Here is an 18084-nt window from a genome sequence, read left to right on the forward strand (position 1 = left end):
TTTGCTTCATATATTTCGAATATTTCGAATGAATCGCTGCAGAAATCTGAAACCGATTGAGAACGCCAATCTACAACAACTGTTGATGAATGAAGAGCTTAGGGTCTGTCCACATACCACGTGAACAACTTTTAGGGGGTAGGGGGCAAGAAAACGTCCACACTTGTCCACGGACAGGGAGGAGGGGGTATAGACTGAGTCCACGTGGACAGGAAGATTTTTTTTTTCAAATACAATTACCTATACATGAAAAATCTAATTAAATAACACATATTCAAGAATATCAAAACTCTCCGTATTTATCATAAAACCGCCCGCCCAGCCAAACGATCATATATTTTTTCTCATATCGTTGATCTTCTCCTGTGAAATCTGTATTATAAAAATATCTCACGTAAAATGTGAATGACCAAGCTATTTACTATGATCGAACTTTTATAGTTACGGGGTACACACAGACCCTCATAGCCCAAACCAGTTAAAATTGAACAATTCCGTTATGATTGAGATTTCTCGATACGCGTAAATGATTTTTCATCGAATGTTATTTTCTATACAGTTCGTTATATCTCGAGAACAGTTAGTCTTCGGTTAATATGTCTGTGTAGTTTTTCATACAGAATTCCAAAGTATTTTAATTACATCAACTTGTAGGAATCAATATTTACATTTTCATGAGTCGTCAAACTTAAAACAATTGAGCCAGTATTCTGATAAAAATATACGTGGAATTAGGTATCTGATTCGGAATATTTCAGGAGGTGATATAGGATCATATTTGAAGGATTTTTTCCTTCTACGCACATGGTTTATTCTCAGCTAGCACAGCTTTCTTGAGTTCTTGAGATTTTCTGAGCCCTAGTTTTATTCCTTGAACTGGCTCTAAATTAGAAAGTACGCTACTTTGAATGATTATGCTGCTCATTTGAAAGATTTTTTTTTTGCGTAGAATGCAGTTGTAAAACATTGAAATTAATGGAACCAAGTAACAATTTGAGGCAAAGAAGAAACTTAAAATTTTGTATTCTTAATGAGATTTTTATGAATTTTCCAAAAATGCATGATAAACAGGATTGTTTCTATCCCCCAAATTGAAGCTCTCCAACCACTCTACAATTCCTTTCTTGACTCCACACCTTTATCCTTCCACTAATCTAAATGTTTCACAACAGAATTTTTTTGCAAAGTTTCCTACAATGAAAGCAATTGAATCGTGCTCGTGCAGTGTACTTTTTTGGATTAAAGTCAATTTAAGGCAAAAAGGCGGATAGCAGGTTTCAAAGCTAGTTTTTTTGAAAAAAATGAGCAAATTAAAAAAAATGGGGTTGGTCGGTCAGCGGCTGATTAGTTTGGCGTTGAATTGCTCTCTAGTAAACTGTTCGAATTTTATAAGTGATGTTTCGATAAGGAATTAGGAACTATATAAAACGATTTCAAACAACTTGATAAAATTCTCCCGACTCATGTCCAATCACTGTTCGTTAGATGCACTACTCTTCCGTTTCAATCTTGCCAGCAGCAATCTCTGCGTTTGTGGCCAAGGTTATCACGACATCGAGCACGTTGTTTGGTCGTGCGAGGTGTATTTGGTCGCCAGATCGAATTTAGAAAACTCCCTTCGGGCCCGAGGAAGACAGCCCAATGTGCCGGTGAGAGATGTGTTGGCTCGGTTAGACCTTGATTACATGTCCCATATATATATTTTCCTTAAAGCTATAGATCTTCGTGTGTGATTGTCCCTACATCCTTATACCCTCCTTTCCTTCCTTTGCGGGTAATTCGTCCCCTTGCTATAAATAGAATAAGTTGAAATGTAAATAAACTATAGATATACGAATAGATTTAAGAATTGAGTGTTCATCAACATTGTTACCATTTTCCTTATATCCCATCCTTCTCCTAAAAATATGTCACCCTTCTAAACTCGAGTACACCGCGAGTAATCGGTTTTCCACCTTACTAACCATAGATGTACGAAAATTGTTTATATACATATAGTTTTAAAATTATATTTAAGAATTCGGCTCCTTTAAACTTAAGTAACTGAGCCTGTAAAAATAAACGAATTAATAAAAAAAAAACTTGATAAAATTCCATTCTGTATTCCGTTTGAGTTGTTTTTGCAGGTTTCTTTTATTTTCTGTTCTGTTTGTTTTTGTGCGCTTCAAAAACTCGAAAAGTTTGGCACTAATGACACTCTATTATGACACAATATACACTCTACTTCAAGGATAGTTGTTGCTACTACCAATATCTCAGGAAGCTTTAAGATTTGCAGATGGAATAAGCACACTTCTGAAATAGAGCTGTAAACGTAAATAAACACAAAAAACTATGCCTAAAAAATTATAATACGTACAAAATTCGAGTAAAACGATGAAATGTAGGAAATTATTTAAACTTTCATTTAAAAATGCCAATTTTTTTGAAAAAAAATGTCTCTGAAAAAAAAATTTTAAATATTAAATTCATTTTTCTCAAAAACGTATTTTATTTAATTCTCAAAAAAATAGATATGAATAGCTCAACAAGTCACCCATACATCGGAAGATGGGCAATATGACAGGGAAAAAGGTTTTCAGACAACAACTTTTTCATGTTTTTCTTTGAAAAATTACCATTAATTCTTAATTCGTAACATTTTTATATATAAGCTAGCTGACCCGGCAAACTTCGTCCCGCCCAAAATTTGTTTTTTGTTATGAATACCTTCAAACATTCACGTTTTCTTGCTAAGCGCACGTTCATGAGTCCAATCGCAGAACTGTTCATTGATTGATCTTCTAATCGACCCCGTTGAATTTACCTTTCACTATAAAATTCCTAGTGCTTCTACCGAAACTCATCATTATAATATCAGATTGTTTTCAGACACAATAACATGTTTTTCCGTTACATGGAATAAATGTTTGATACAGAAAATATGATAGAATAAAGACAGACCCCTCCCCTCTTTCCCCCTTAGAGAGGAGGGAGGAGTGTTTATTCACCACAGACGCAGAGAATGTCTGAAAAAATAAAATAATGGTCGATGGGCAGTGTTTCAATGAACCCTAGAGCATAGTATATCGCACCCATTTCTGCGACATACACCGAACAAGGATCTTTGAGTTTGAAAGAGGCACTGGAATTTTCATTGAAGATGCCGAAGCCAGTGGACCCGTTTATGTATGAACCGTCAGTAAAGAACATTTTATCAGATCCAACTTTCCCATATTTTTCCGAAAATATCGACGGAATAACATTGGAGCGTAGGTGATCTGGTATTCCATGGATTTTTTGACGCATTGACAGAGAAATGACTTTTGTCAAAAATTTATTACTTTTAAACTACTGAACCGATCTAGATGATCGGCATGTCAAATTAAAGCCTACTAGCTAGCCTTTTTTGAAAAAATAACACACTTGCCAATTAATTGAATTATAGTCACATACATCCAGTCTAGTGACATAGAAATATTGAACGAAAACTGAAAACATGTTAACTTTGAAAAATCATAACTTAAAAATGAAAAATAACACCTCTCTGGTATTCGGATATAATATGTGAAAAAATCTCAGCTTTCAGGAAAAAATATTAAAAATATGGCGCCCTTGGTCCCGAAACGATGTAAACTATAAAAAACAAATATAATCAATAATTATGAAAACAAAATCCATTTTTATTCAGAGTGTAAAATTTTTTCAAACAAGACTAGCTCATTGGCTTTAATTTGATATATCGATCATCTGAATCGGTCTAGTAGATCAAAAGTTATGATTTTTTGTTGTGGAAAAAATGGGAAAAAATGATTTTTTGAACCACAGGTTAACTTTGAAAAATCATAACTCAAAAACGGAAAAAATGCCTTCCTGATTTCGAGATATGTTATTTGAAAAATCCTCAGCTTTTCATAAAAAATATAAAAAAAATAGCGCCCTCGGTCCCGAGACTATGAAAACTATAAAAAACGAATACAATCAATAACGACAAAACCAAAACCTGTAATTTTTGCAATGAATGACTAGCTAATTAGTTTTAGTTTGATATGTCGACCGTCTCAATCGATTCAGTAGTTCACAAGTTATGAATTTTTGAAAAATGTCATTTTTGGAAAAAAGTGGAAAAAGTCGATATTTCGGATCAACCTAAAATAAAAATGGGCACCCTAATAAAAAAATAAAAAAAATACGGGTCTAATGTTTTGCGATAAAGAACAAAACTACCACTTTTCACGAAAATCTGAGAACCACTATATCGGTTTGCCATGGAATGGCTGTATTTTTAGGCGTTATTTGTATTTTTTTAAATAAAAAAGATACAGTGATTTACCTCTAACTGGACATACCGAGGCACAACTCAGTGTCACATTAGAGACGATTGTGACCTATAAGTGGGCATATCAGTAAACACAACACAATGTCAAAAACATGTTAAAACAGGATAATCATTGGAAATCTAGCAAATAACAACTAGAAAAGTGTGCAAAATACATAACCTGACTTGAGTCCGTGGTAAGATTGACAGTTAAAGAAACAAAAACAGGTAGTAAAATATAGAAAAAACAGGAAGTGGGTTATATCTATGGTATAACCGCAAGGGTGACGTAGGACTATCGTTGATTTAGAGATCATTTGTATGAAGTTGAATCTGAATTCAATCTGAATGAATGAATATTTGGAGAACTTCGAAAACGAGAGCGTTACGTTGGAGGCACAAGGTTTTATGCATCCAATATTGGATACGGAAATATCCTACTGATGGGGAAGAATAATCTTCTGAAGCTATCCTGTTAATTGCGATTGATTGAAAAACCACAAAACCAAATGTATTTGGTCACAATGTTACATGGATAGAAAACATTCAATTAAACTCTTTCACATGAATATATTTTGAAAATTCCCAAAGGAACTGGCAGATTATTTTCAGTAACGATTAGATATTTCCATATTTTCCTCGATACTGGAAGCCCACCAGTGGTTAATGCCAACTCGATAACCACCTGTTAATAGCACTTGATTGAAACATATTTGGTCACAGTGTAACATGGATAGAAAACATTCAATTAAACTCTTTCACATGAATATATTTTGAAAATTCCCAAAGGAACTGGCAGATTATTTTCCAGCAATGATTAGATCTTTCCGGAACTTTCTCGATGCTGAATGGCATCCTAACGGAAAGAGTTCTGCGCGTGTATGTGTCGATCCTTCGCCGTCCACCTCCTCCAGCACGTTAGGCAACGATGTTGTCTTGTCGATGTCCTCACGAAAAATGAATGTGTCTCACCACCAGAATATCGCTTAAGTATGCTTTTTGTGTGTGATTGAATCGAGAGAAGGTGTGGTTTACGATGGCAATTTGGAAGGCAAACTAGAGGGGAATGAACTCTCTGAGCTCGGAACTTTCGGCGACTGAGCAATAATCGATTGCGGGCGCATACAATATTGGATACGGAAATATCCTACTGATGGGGAAGAATAATCTTCTGAAGCTATCCTGTTAATTGCGATTGATTGAAAAACCACAAAACCAAATGTATTTGGTCACAATGTTACATGGATAGAAAACATTCAATTAAACTCTTTCACATGAATATATTTTGAAAATTCCCAAAGGAACTGGCAGATTATTTTCAGTAACGATTAGATATTTCCACATTTTCCTCGATACTGGAAGCCCACCAGTGGTTAATGCCAACTCGATAACCACCTGTTAATAGCACTTGATTGAAACATATTTGGTCACAGTGTAACATGGATAGAAAACATTCAATTAAACTCTTTCACATGAATATATTTTGAAAAATCCCAGAGGAACTGGCAGATTATTTTCAGTAACGATTAGTTATTTCCACATTTTCCTCGATACTGGAAGCCCACCAGTGGTTAATACCAACTCGATAACCACCTGTTAATAGCACTTGATTGAAACATATTTGGTCACAGTGTTACATGGATAGAAAACATTCAATTAAACTCTTTCACATGAATATATTTTGAAAATTCCCAGAGGAACTGGCAGATTATTTTCAGTAACGATTAGTTATTTCCACATTTTCCTCGATACTGGAAGCCCACCAGTGGTTAATACCAACTCGATAACCACCTGTTAATAGCACTTGATTGAAACATATTTGGTCACAGTGTTACATGGATAGAAAACATTCAATTAAACTCTTTCACATGAATATATTTTGAAAATTCCCAAAGGAACTGGCAGATTATTTTCCAGCAATGATTAGATCTTTCCGGAACTTTCTCGATGCTGAATGGCATCCTAACGGAAAGAGTTCTGCGCGTGTATGTGTCGATCCTTCGCCGTCCACCTCCTCCAGCACGTTAGGCAACGATGTTGTCTTGTCGATGTCCTCACGAAAAATGAATGTGTCTCACCACCAGAATATCGCTTAAGTATGCTTTTTGTGTGTGATTGAATCGAGAGAAGGTGTGGTTTACGATGGCAATTTGGAAGGCAAACTAGAGGGGAATGAACTCTCTGAGCTCGGAACTTTCGGCGACTGAGCAATAATCGATTGCGGGCGCATACAATATTGGATACGGAAATATCCTACTGATGGGGAAGAATAATCTTCTGAAGCTATCCTGTTAATTGCGATTGATTGAAAAACCACAAAACCAAATGTATTTGGTCACAATGTTACATGGATAGAAAACATTCAATTAAACTCTTTCACATGAATATATTTTGAAAATTCCCAAAGGAACTGGCAGATTATTTTCAGTAACGATTAGATATTTCCACATTTTCCTCGATACTGGAAGCCCACCAGTGGTTAATACCAACTCGATAACCACCTGTTAATAGCACTTGATTGAAACATATTTGGTCACAGTGTAACATGGATAGAAAACATTCAATTAAACTCTTTCACATGAATATATTTTGAAAAATCCCAGAGGAACTGGCAGATTATTTTCAGTAACGATTAGTTATTTCCACATTTTCCTCGATACTGGAAGCCCACCAGTGGTTAATACCAACTCGATAACCACCTGTTAATAGCACTTGATTGAAACATATTTGGTCACAGTGTTACATGGATAGAAAACATTCAATTAAACTCTTTCACATGAATATATTTTGAAAATTCCCAGAGGAACTGGCAGATTATTTTCAGTAACGATTAGTTATTTCCACATTTTCCTCGATACTGGAAGCCCACCAGCGGTTAATACCAACTCGATAACCACCTGTTAATAGCACTTGATTGAAACATATTTGGTCACAGTGTTACATGGATAGAAAACATTCAATTAAACTCTTTCACATGAATATATTTTGAAAATTCCCAAAGGAATTGGCAGATTATTTTCCAGCAATGATTAGATCTTTCCGGAACTTTCTCGATGCTGAATGGCATCCTAACGGAAAGAGTTCTGCGCGTGTATGTGTCGATCCTTCGCCGTCCACCTCCTCCAGCACGTTAGGCAACGATGTTGTCTTGTCGATGTCCTCACGAAAAATGAATGTGTCTCACCACCAGAATATCGCTTAAGTATGCTTTTTGTGTGTGATTGAATCGAGAGAAGGTGTGGTTTACGATGGCAATTTGGAAGGCAAACTAGAGGGGAATGAACTCTCTGAGCTCGGAACTTTCGGCGACTGAGCAATAATCGATTGCGGGCGCATACAATATTGGATACGGAAATATCCTACTGATGGGGAAGAATAATCTTCTGAAGCTATCCTGTTAATTGCGATTGATTGAAAAACCACAAAACCAAATGTATTTGGTCACAATGTTACATGGATAGAAAACATTCAATTAAACTCTTTCACATGAATATATTTTGAAAATTCCCAAAGGAACTGGCAGATTATTTTCAGTAACGATTAGATATTTCCACATTTTCCTCGATACTGGAAGCCCACCAGTGGTTAATGCCAACTCGATAACCACCTGTTAATAGCACTTGATTGAAACATATTTGGTCACAGTGTTAGATGGATAGAAAACATTCAATTAAACTCTTTCACATGAATATATTTTGAAAATTCCCAAAGGAACTGGCAGATTATTTTCAGTAACGATTAGATATTTCCACATTTTCCTCGATACTGGAAGCCCACCAGTGGTTAATGCCAACTCGATAACCACCTGTTAATAGCACTTGATTGAAACATATTTGGTCACAGTGTTAGATGGATAGAAAACATTCAATTAAACTCTTTCACATGAATATATTTTGAAAATTCCCAAAGGAACTGGCAGATTATTTTCAGTAACGATTAGATATTTCCACATTTTCCTCGATACTGGAAGCCCACCAGTGGTTAATGCCAACTCGATAACCACCTGTTAATAGCACTTGATTGAAACATATTTGGTCACAGTGTTAGATGGATAGAAAACATTCAATTAAACTCTTTCACATGAATATATTTTGAAAATTCCCAAAGGAACTGGCAGATTATTTTCAGTAACGATTAGATATTTCCACATTTTCCTCGATACTGGAAGCCCACCAGTGGTTAATGCCAACTCGATAACCACCTGTTAATAGCACTTGATTGAAACATATTTGGTCACAGTGTAACATGAATAGAAAACATTCAATTAAACTCTTTCACATGAATATATTTTGAAAATTCCCAGAGGAACTGGCAGATTATTTTCCAGCAATGATTAGATCTTTCCGGAACTTTCCCGATGCTGAATGGCATCCTAACGGAAAGAGTTCTGCGCGTGTATGTGTCGATCCTTCGCCGTCCACCTCCTCCAGCACGTTAGGCAACGATGTTGTCTTGTCGATGTCCTCACGAAAAATGAATGTGTCTCACCACCAGAATATCGCTTAAGTATGCTTTTTGTGTGTGATTGAATCGAGAGAAGGTGTGGTTTACGATGGCAATTTGGAAGGCAAACTAGAGGGGAATGAACTCTCTGAGCTCGGAACTTTCGGCGACTGAGCAATAATCGATTGCGGGCGCATACAATATTGGATACGGAAATATCCTACTGATGGGGAAGAATAATCTTCTGAAGCTATCCTGTTAATTGCGATTGATTGAAAAACCACAAAACCAAATGTATTTGGTCACAATGTTACATGGATAGAAAACATTCAATTAAACTCTTTCACATGAATATATTTTGAAAATTCCCAAAGGAACTGGCAGATTATTTTCAGTAACGATTAGATATTTCCACATTTTCCTCGATACTGGAAGCCCACCAGTGGTTAATGCCAACTCGATAACCACCTGTTAATAGCACTTGATTGAAACATATTTGGTCACAGTGTTAGATGGATAGAAAACATTCAATTAAACTCTTTCACATGAATATATTTTGAAAATTCCCAAAGGAACTGGCAGATTATTTTCAGTAACGATTAGATATTTCCACATTTTCCTCGATACTGGAAGCCCACCAGTGGTTAATGCCAACTCGATAACCACCTGTTAATAGCACTTGATTGAAACATATTTGGTCACAGTGTAACATGGATAGAAAACATTCAATTAAACTCTTTCACATGAATATATTTTGAAAAATCCCAGAGGAACTGGCAGATTATTTTCAGTAACGATTAGTTATTTCCACATTTTCCTCGATACTGGAAGCCCACCAGTGGTTAATACCAACTCGATAACCACCTGTTAATAGCACTTGATTGAAACATATTTGGTCACAGTGTTACATGGATAGAAAACATTCAATTAAACTCTTTCACATGAATATATTTTGAAAATTCCCAAAGGAATTGGCAGATTATTTTCCAGCAATGATTAGATCTTTCCGGAACTTTCTCGATGCTGAATGGCATCCTAACGGAAAGAGTTCTGCGCGTGTATGTGTCGATCCTTCGCCGTCCACCTCCTCCAGCACGTTAGGCAACGATGTTGTCTTGTCGATGTCCTCACGAAAAATGAATGTGTCTCACCACCAGAATATCGCTTAAGTATGCTTTTTGTGTGTGATTGAATCGAGAGAAGGTGTGGTTTACGATGGCAATTTGGAAGGCAAACTAAAGGGGAATGAACTCTCTGAGCTCGGAACTTTCGGCGACTGAGTAATAATCGATTGCGGGCGCATACAATATTGGATACGGAAATATCCTACTGATGGGGAAGAATAATCTTCTGAAGCTATCCTGTTAATTGCGATTGATTGAAAAACCACAAAACCAAATGTATTTGGTCACAGTGTTACATGGATAGAAAACATTCAATTAAACTCTTTCACATGAATATATTTTGAAAATTCCCAAAGGAACTGGCAGATTATTTTCAGTAACGATTAGATATTTTCACATTTTCCTCGATACTGGAAGCCCACCAGTGGTTAACGCCAACTCGATAACCACCTGTTAATAGCCGCGCGTGTATGTGTGTGTAGCGATGTCTTCCCAGGGAACCGTTTGTGGCATCACTCTCCTCCTGATAGATTCCCTTCTGGCCTAGGGTGCACAAACAGGCTCTTGGTGACACCGTTCATCCGCGCTTTCATGATAAATAAAGAGCTTCACCGCAACAGCGACAACATGCTCCAATCGCTGTTCAATTAGAACTGAGTGGATTTCCGAGCGCCGCTCGCTTATATACCGATTGGTGATTTCAATAGCCTGTTTTGAAAGCAATTTTAAGACTATTGAAACAAGTTTTTGGATCAAAAAGTAACAAGTATATAACGCGTAGACATTTTATCTTTCGAATGAAGTGTTTATCATACCATTTTGTTCAGTTGTTTAGGAGCTATTAACGCTCAAAATCTCGGTCTCCGGCGTAACGCTTTCGTTTTCGAAACTTTGATTTTACACCCCGGTATAGAAATGAAAGACGTAGTCCTACGTCAAAATGAATGTGTCTCACCACCAGAATATCGCTTAAGTATGCTTTTTGTGTGTGATTGAATCGAGAGAAGGTGTGGTTTACAATGACAATTTGGAAGGCAAACTAGAGGGGAATGAACTCTCTGAGCTCGGAACTTTCGGCGACTGAGCAATAATCGATTGCGGGCGCATACAATATTGGATACGGAAATATCCTACTGATGGGGAAGAATAATCTTCTGAAGCTATCCTGTTAATTGCGATTGATTGAAAAACCACAAAACCAAATGTATTTGGTCACAATGTTACATGGATAGAAAACATTCAATTAAACTCTTTCACATGAATATATTTTGAAAATTCCCAAAGGAACTGGCAGATTATTTTCAGTAACGATTAGATATTTCCACATTTTCCTCGATACTGGAAGCCCACCAGTGGTTAATGCCAACTCGATAACCACCTGTTAATAGCACTTGATTGAAACATATTTGGTCACAGTGTAACATGGATAGAAAACATTCAATTAAACTCTTTCACATGAATATATTTTGAAAAATCCCAGAGGAACTGGCAGATTATTTTCAGTAACGATTAGTTATTTCCACATTTTCCTCGATACTGGAAGCCCACCAGTGGTTAATACCAACTCGATAACCACCTGTTAATAGCACTTGATTGAAACATATTTGGTCACAGTGTTACATGGATAGAAAACATTCAATTAAACTCTTTCACATGAATATATTTTGAAAATTCCCAGAGGAACTGGCAGATTATTTTCAGTAACGATTAGTTATTTCCACATTTTCCTCGATACTGGAAGCCCACCAGTGGTTAATACCAACTCGATAACCACCTGTTAATAGCACTTGATTGAAACATATTTGGTCACAGTGTTACATGGATAGAAAACATTCAATTAAACTCTTTCACATGAATATATTTTGAAAATTCCCAAAGGAACTGGCAGATTATTTTCCAGCAATGATTAGATCTTTCCGGAACTTTCTCGATGCTGAATGGCATCCTAACGGAAAGAGTTCTGCGCGTGTATGTGTCGATCCTTCGCCGTCCACCTCCTCCAGCACGTTAGGCAACGATGTTGTCTTGTCGATGTCCTCACGAAAAATGAATGTGTCTCACCACCAGAATATCGCTTAAGTATGCTTTTTGTGTGTGATTGAATCGAGAGAAGGTGTGGTTTACGATGGCAATTTGGAAGGCAAACTAGAGGGGAATGAACTCTCTGAGCTCGGAACTTTCGGCGACTGAGCAATAATCGATTGCGGGCGCATACAATATTGGATACGGAAATATCCTACTGATGGGGAAGAATAATCTTCTGAAGCTATCCTGTTAATTGCGATTGATTGAAAAACCACAAAACCAAATGTATTTGGTCACAATGTTACATGGATAGAAAACATTCAATTAAACTCTTTCACATGAATATATTTTGAAAATTCCCAAAGGAACTGGCAGATTATTTTCAGTAACGATTAGATATTTCCACATTTTCCTCGATACTGGAAGCCCACCAGTGGTTAATACCAACTCGATAACCACCTGTTAATAGCACTTGATTGAAACATATTTGGTCACAGTGTAACATGGATAGAAAACATTCAATTAAACTCTTTCACATGAATATATTTTGAAAAATCCCAGAGGAACTGGCAGATTATTTTCAGTAACGATTAGTTATTTCCACATTTTCCTCGATACTGGAAGCCCACCAGTGGTTAATACCAACTCGATAACCACCTGTTAATAGCACTTGATTGAAACATATTTGGTCACAGTGTTACATGGATAGAAAACATTCAATTAAACTCTTTCACATGAATATATTTTGAAAATTCCCAGAGGAACTGGCAGATTATTTTCAGTAACGATTAGTTATTTCCACATTTTCCTCGATACTGGAAGCCCACCAGCGGTTAATACCAACTCGATAACCACCTGTTAATAGCACTTGATTGAAACATATTTGGTCACAGTGTTACATGGATAGAAAACATTCAATTAAACTCTTTCACATGAATATATTTTGAAAATTCCCAAAGGAATTGGCAGATTATTTTCCAGCAATGATTAGATCTTTCCGGAACTTTCTCGATGCTGAATGGCATCCTAACGGAAAGAGTTCTGCGCGTGTATGTGTCGATCCTTCGCCGTCCACCTCCTCCAGCACGTTAGGCAACGATGTTGTCTTGTCGATGTCCTCACGAAAAATGAATGTGTCTCACCACCAGAATATCGCTTAAGTATGCTTTTTGTGTGTGATTGAATCGAGAGAAGGTGTGGTTTACGATGGCAATTTGGAAGGCAAACTAGAGGGGAATGAACTCTCTGAGCTCGGAACTTTCGGCGACTGAGCAATAATCGATTGCGGGCGCATACAATATTGGATACGGAAATATCCTACTGATGGGGAAGAATAATCTTCTGAAGCTATCCTGTTAATTGCGATTGATTGAAAAACCACAAAACCAAATGTATTTGGTCACAATGTTACATGGATAGAAAACATTCAATTAAACTCTTTCACATGAATATATTTTGAAAATTCCCAAAGGAACTGGCAGATTATTTTCAGTAACGATTAGATATTTCCACATTTTCCTCGATACTGGAAGCCCACCAGTGGTTAATGCCAACTCGATAACCACCTGTTAATAGCACTTGATTGAAACATATTTGGTCACAGTGTTAGATGGATAGAAAACATTCAATTAAACTCTTTCACATGAATATATTTTGAAAATTCCCAAAGGAACTGGCAGATTATTTTCAGTAACGATTAGATATTTCCACATTTTCCTCGATACTGGAAGCCCACCAGTGGTTAATGCCAACTCGATAACCACCTGTTAATAGCACTTGATTGAAACATATTTGGTCACAGTGTTAGATGGATAGAAAACATTCAATTAAACTCTTTCACATGAATATATTTTGAAAATTCCCAAAGGAACTGGCAGATTATTTTCAGTAACGATTAGATATTTCCACATTTTCCTCGATACTGGAAGCCCACCAGTGGTTAATGCCAACTCGATAACCACCTGTTAATAGCACTTGATTGAAACATATTTGGTCACAGTGTAACATGAATAGAAAACATTCAATTAAACTCTTTCACATGAATATATTTTGAAAATTCCCAGAGGAACTGGCAGATTATTTTCCAGCAATGATTAGATCTTTCCGGAACTTTCCCGATGCTGAATGGCATCCTAACGGAAAGAGTTCTGCGCGTGTATGTGTCGATCCTTCGCCGTCCACCTCCTCCAGCACGTTAGGCAACGATGTTGTCTTGTCGATGTCCTCACGAAAAATGAATGTGTCTTACCATCAGAATATCGCTTAAGTATGCTTTTTGTGTGTGATTGAATCGAGAGAAGGTGTGGTTTACGATGGCAATTTGGAAGGAAAACTAGAGGGGAATGAACTCTCTGCGCTCGGAACTTTCGGCGACTGAGCAATAATCGATTGCGGGCGCATACAATATTGGATACGGAAATATCCTACTGATGGGGAAGAATAATCTTCTGAAGCTATCCTGTTAATTGCGATTGATTGAAAAACCACAAAACCAAATGTATTTGGTCACAATGTTACATGGATAGAAAACATTCAATTAAACTCTTTCACATGAATATATTTTGAAAATTCCCAAAGGAACTGGCAGATTATTTTCAGTAACGATTAGATATTTCCACATTTTCCTCGATACTGGAAGCCCACCAGTGGTTAATGCCAACTCGATAACCACCTGTTAATAGCACTTGATTGAAACATATTTGGTCACAGTGTTAGATGGATAGAAAACATTCAATTAAACTCTTTCACATGAATATATTTTGAAAATTCCCAAAGGAACTGGCAGATTATTTTCAGTGACGATTAGATATTTCCACATTTTCCTCGATACTGGAAGCCCACCAGTGGTTAATGCCAACTCGATAACCACCTGTTAATAGCACTTGATTGAAACATATTTGGTCACAGTGTTAGATGGATAGAAAACATTCAATTAAACTCTTTCACATGAATATATTTTGAAAATTCCCAAAGGAACTGGCAGATTATTTTCAGTAACGATTAGATATTTCCACATTTTCCTCGATACTGGAAGCCCACCAGTGGTTAATGCCAACTCGATAACCACCTGTTAATAGCACTTGATTGAAACATATTTGGTCACAGTGTTACATGGATAGAAAACATTCAATTAAACTCTTTCACATGAATATATTTTGAAAATTCCCAAAGGAACTGGCAGATTATTTTCCAGCAATGATTAGATCTTTCCAGAACTTTCTCGATGCTGAATGGCATCCTAACGGAAAGAGTTCTGCGCGTGTATGTGTCGATCCTTCGCCGTCCACCTCCTCCAGCACGTTAGGCAACGATGTTGTCTTGTCGATGTCCTCACGAAAAATGAATGTGTCTCACCACCAGAATATCGCTTAAGTATGCTTTTTGTGTATGATTGAATCGAGAGAAGGTGTGGTTTACGATGGCAATTTGGAAGGCAAACTAGAGGGGAATGAACTCTCTGAGCTCGGAACTTTCGGCGACTGAGCAATAATCGATTGCGGGCGCATACAATATTGGATACGGAAATATCCTACTGATGGGGAAGAATAATCTTCTGAAGCTATCCTGTTAATTGCGATTGATTGAAAAACCACAAAACCAAATGTATTTGTTCACAGTGTTACATGAATAGAAAACATTCAATTAAACTCTTTCACATGAATATATTTTGAAAATTCCTAAAGGAACTGGCAGATTATTTTCAGTAACGATTAGATATTTCCACATTTTCCTCGATACTGGAAGCCCACCAGTGGTTAATGCCAACTCGATAACCACCTGTTAATAGCACTTGATTGAAACATATTTGGTCACAGTGTTACATGGATAGAAAACATTCAATTAAACTCTTTCACATGAATATATTTTGAAAATTCCCAAAGGAACTGGCAGATTATTTTCCAGCAATGATTAGATCTTTCCGGAACTTTCTCGATGCTGAATGGCATCCTAACGGAAAGAGTTCTGCGCGTGTATGTGTCGATCCTTCGCCGTCCACCTCCTCCAGCACGTTAGGCAACGATGTTGTCTTGTCGATGTCCTCACGAAAAATGAATGTGTCTCACCACCAGAATATCGCTTAAGTATGCTTTTTGTGTGTGATTGAATCGAGAGAAGGTGTGGTTTACGATGGCAATTTGGAAGGCAAACTAGAGGGGAATGAACTCTCTGAGCTCGGAACTTTCGGCGACTGAGCAATAATCGATTGCGGGCGCATACAATATTGGATACGGAAATATCCTACTGATGGGGAAGAATAATCTTCTGAAGCTATCCTGTTAATTGCGATTGATTGAAAAACCACAAAACCAAATGTATTTGGTCACAATGTTACATGGATAGAAAACATTCAATTAAACTCTTTCACATGAATATATTTTGAAAATTCCCAAAGGAACTGGCAGATTATTTTCAGTAACGATTAGATATTTCCACATTTTCCTCGATACTGGAAGCCCACCAGTGGTTAATGCCAACTCGATAACCACCTGTTAATAGCACTTGATTGAAACATATTTGGTCACAGTGTAACATGGATAGAAAACATTCAATTAAACTCTTTCACATGAATATATTTTGAAAAATCCCAGAGGAACTGGCAGATTATTTTCAGTAACGATTAGTTATTTCCACATTTTCCTCGATACTGGAAGCCCACCAGTGGTTAATACCAACTCGATAACCACCTGTTAATAGCACTTGATTGAAACATATTTGGTCACAGTGTTACATGGATAGAAAACATTCAATTAAACTCTTTCACATGAATATATTTTGAAAATTCCCAAAGGAATTGGCAGATTATTTTCCAGCAATGATTAGATCTTTCCGGAACTTTCTCGATGCTGAATGGCATCCTAACGGAAAGAGTTCTGCGCGTGTATGTGTCGATCCTTCGCCGTCCACCTCCTCCAGCACGTTAGGCAACGATGTTGTCTTGTCGATGTCCTCACGAAAAATGAATGTGTCTCACCACCAGAATATCGCTTAAGTATGCTTTTTGTGTGTGATTGAATCGAGAGAAGGTGTGGTTTACGATGGCAATTTGGAAGGCAAACTAAAGGGGAATGAACTCTCTGAGCTCGGAACTTTCGGCGACTGAGTAATAATCGATTGCGGGCGCATACAATATTGGATACGGAAATATCCTACTGATGGGGAAGAATAATCTTCTGAAGCTATCCTGTTAATTGCGATTGATTGAAAAACCACAAAACCAAATGTATTTGGTCACAGTGTTACATGAATAGAAAACATTCAATTAAACTCTTTCACATGAATATATTTTGAAAATTCCCAAAGGAACTGGCAGATTATTTTCAGTAACGATTAGATATTTTCACATTTTCCTCGATACTGGAAGCCCACCAGTGGTTAACGCCAACTCGATAACCACCTGTTAATAGCCGCGCGTGTATGTGTGTGTAGCGATGTCTTCCCAGGGAACCGTTTGTGGCATCACTCTCCTCCTGATAGATTCCCTTCTGGCCTAGGGTGCACAAACAGGCTCTTGGTGACACCGTTCATCCGCGCTTTCATGATAAATAAAGAGCTTCACCGCAACAGCGACAACATGCTCCAATCGCTGTTCAATTAGAACTGAGTGGATTTCCGAGCGCCGCTCGCTTATATACCGATTGGTGATTTCAATAGCCTGTTTTGAAAGCAATTTTAAGACTATTGAAACAAGTTTTTGGATCAAAAAGTAACAAGTATATAACGCGTAGACATTTTATCTTTCGAATGAAGTGTTTATCATACCATTTTGTTCAGTTGTTTAGGAGCTATTAACGCTCAAAATCTCGGTCTCCGGCGTAACGCTTTCGTTTTCGAAACTTTGATTTTACACCCCGGTATAGAAATGAAAGACGTAGTCCTACGTCAAAATGAATGTGTCTCACCACCAGAATATCGCTTAAGTATGCTTTTTGTGTGTGATTGAATCGAGAGAAGGTGTGGTTTACAATGGCAATTTGGAAGGCAAACTAGAGGGGAATGAACTCTCTGAGCTCGGAACTTTCGGCGACTGAGCAATAATCGATTGCGGGCGCATACAATATTGGATACGGAAATATCCTACTGATGGGGAAGAATAATCTTCTGAAGCTATCCTGTTAATTGCGATTGATTGAAAAACCACAAAACCAAATGTATTTGGTCACAGTGTTACATGGATAGAAAACATTCAATTAAACT

The 18084-nt window shown here is 37.2% G+C and overlaps 1 protein-coding gene across 1 annotated transcript in view; it reads right to left on the minus strand.

Moving 5' to 3' along the window:
* LOC129771439 (TBC1 domain family member 31) overlaps window positions 1–18084 on the minus strand; it is a 65707-nt gene that overhangs the window by 28177 nt on the left and 19446 nt on the right. The gene's annotated exons all lie outside the window — the stretch shown is intronic.

The sequence above is a fragment of the Toxorhynchites rutilus genome, chromosome 2 (assembly GCF_029784135.1).
Source record: "Toxorhynchites rutilus septentrionalis strain SRP chromosome 2, ASM2978413v1, whole genome shotgun sequence".
NCBI classification, from domain to species: domain Eukaryota; kingdom Metazoa; phylum Arthropoda; class Insecta; order Diptera; family Culicidae; genus Toxorhynchites; species Toxorhynchites rutilus.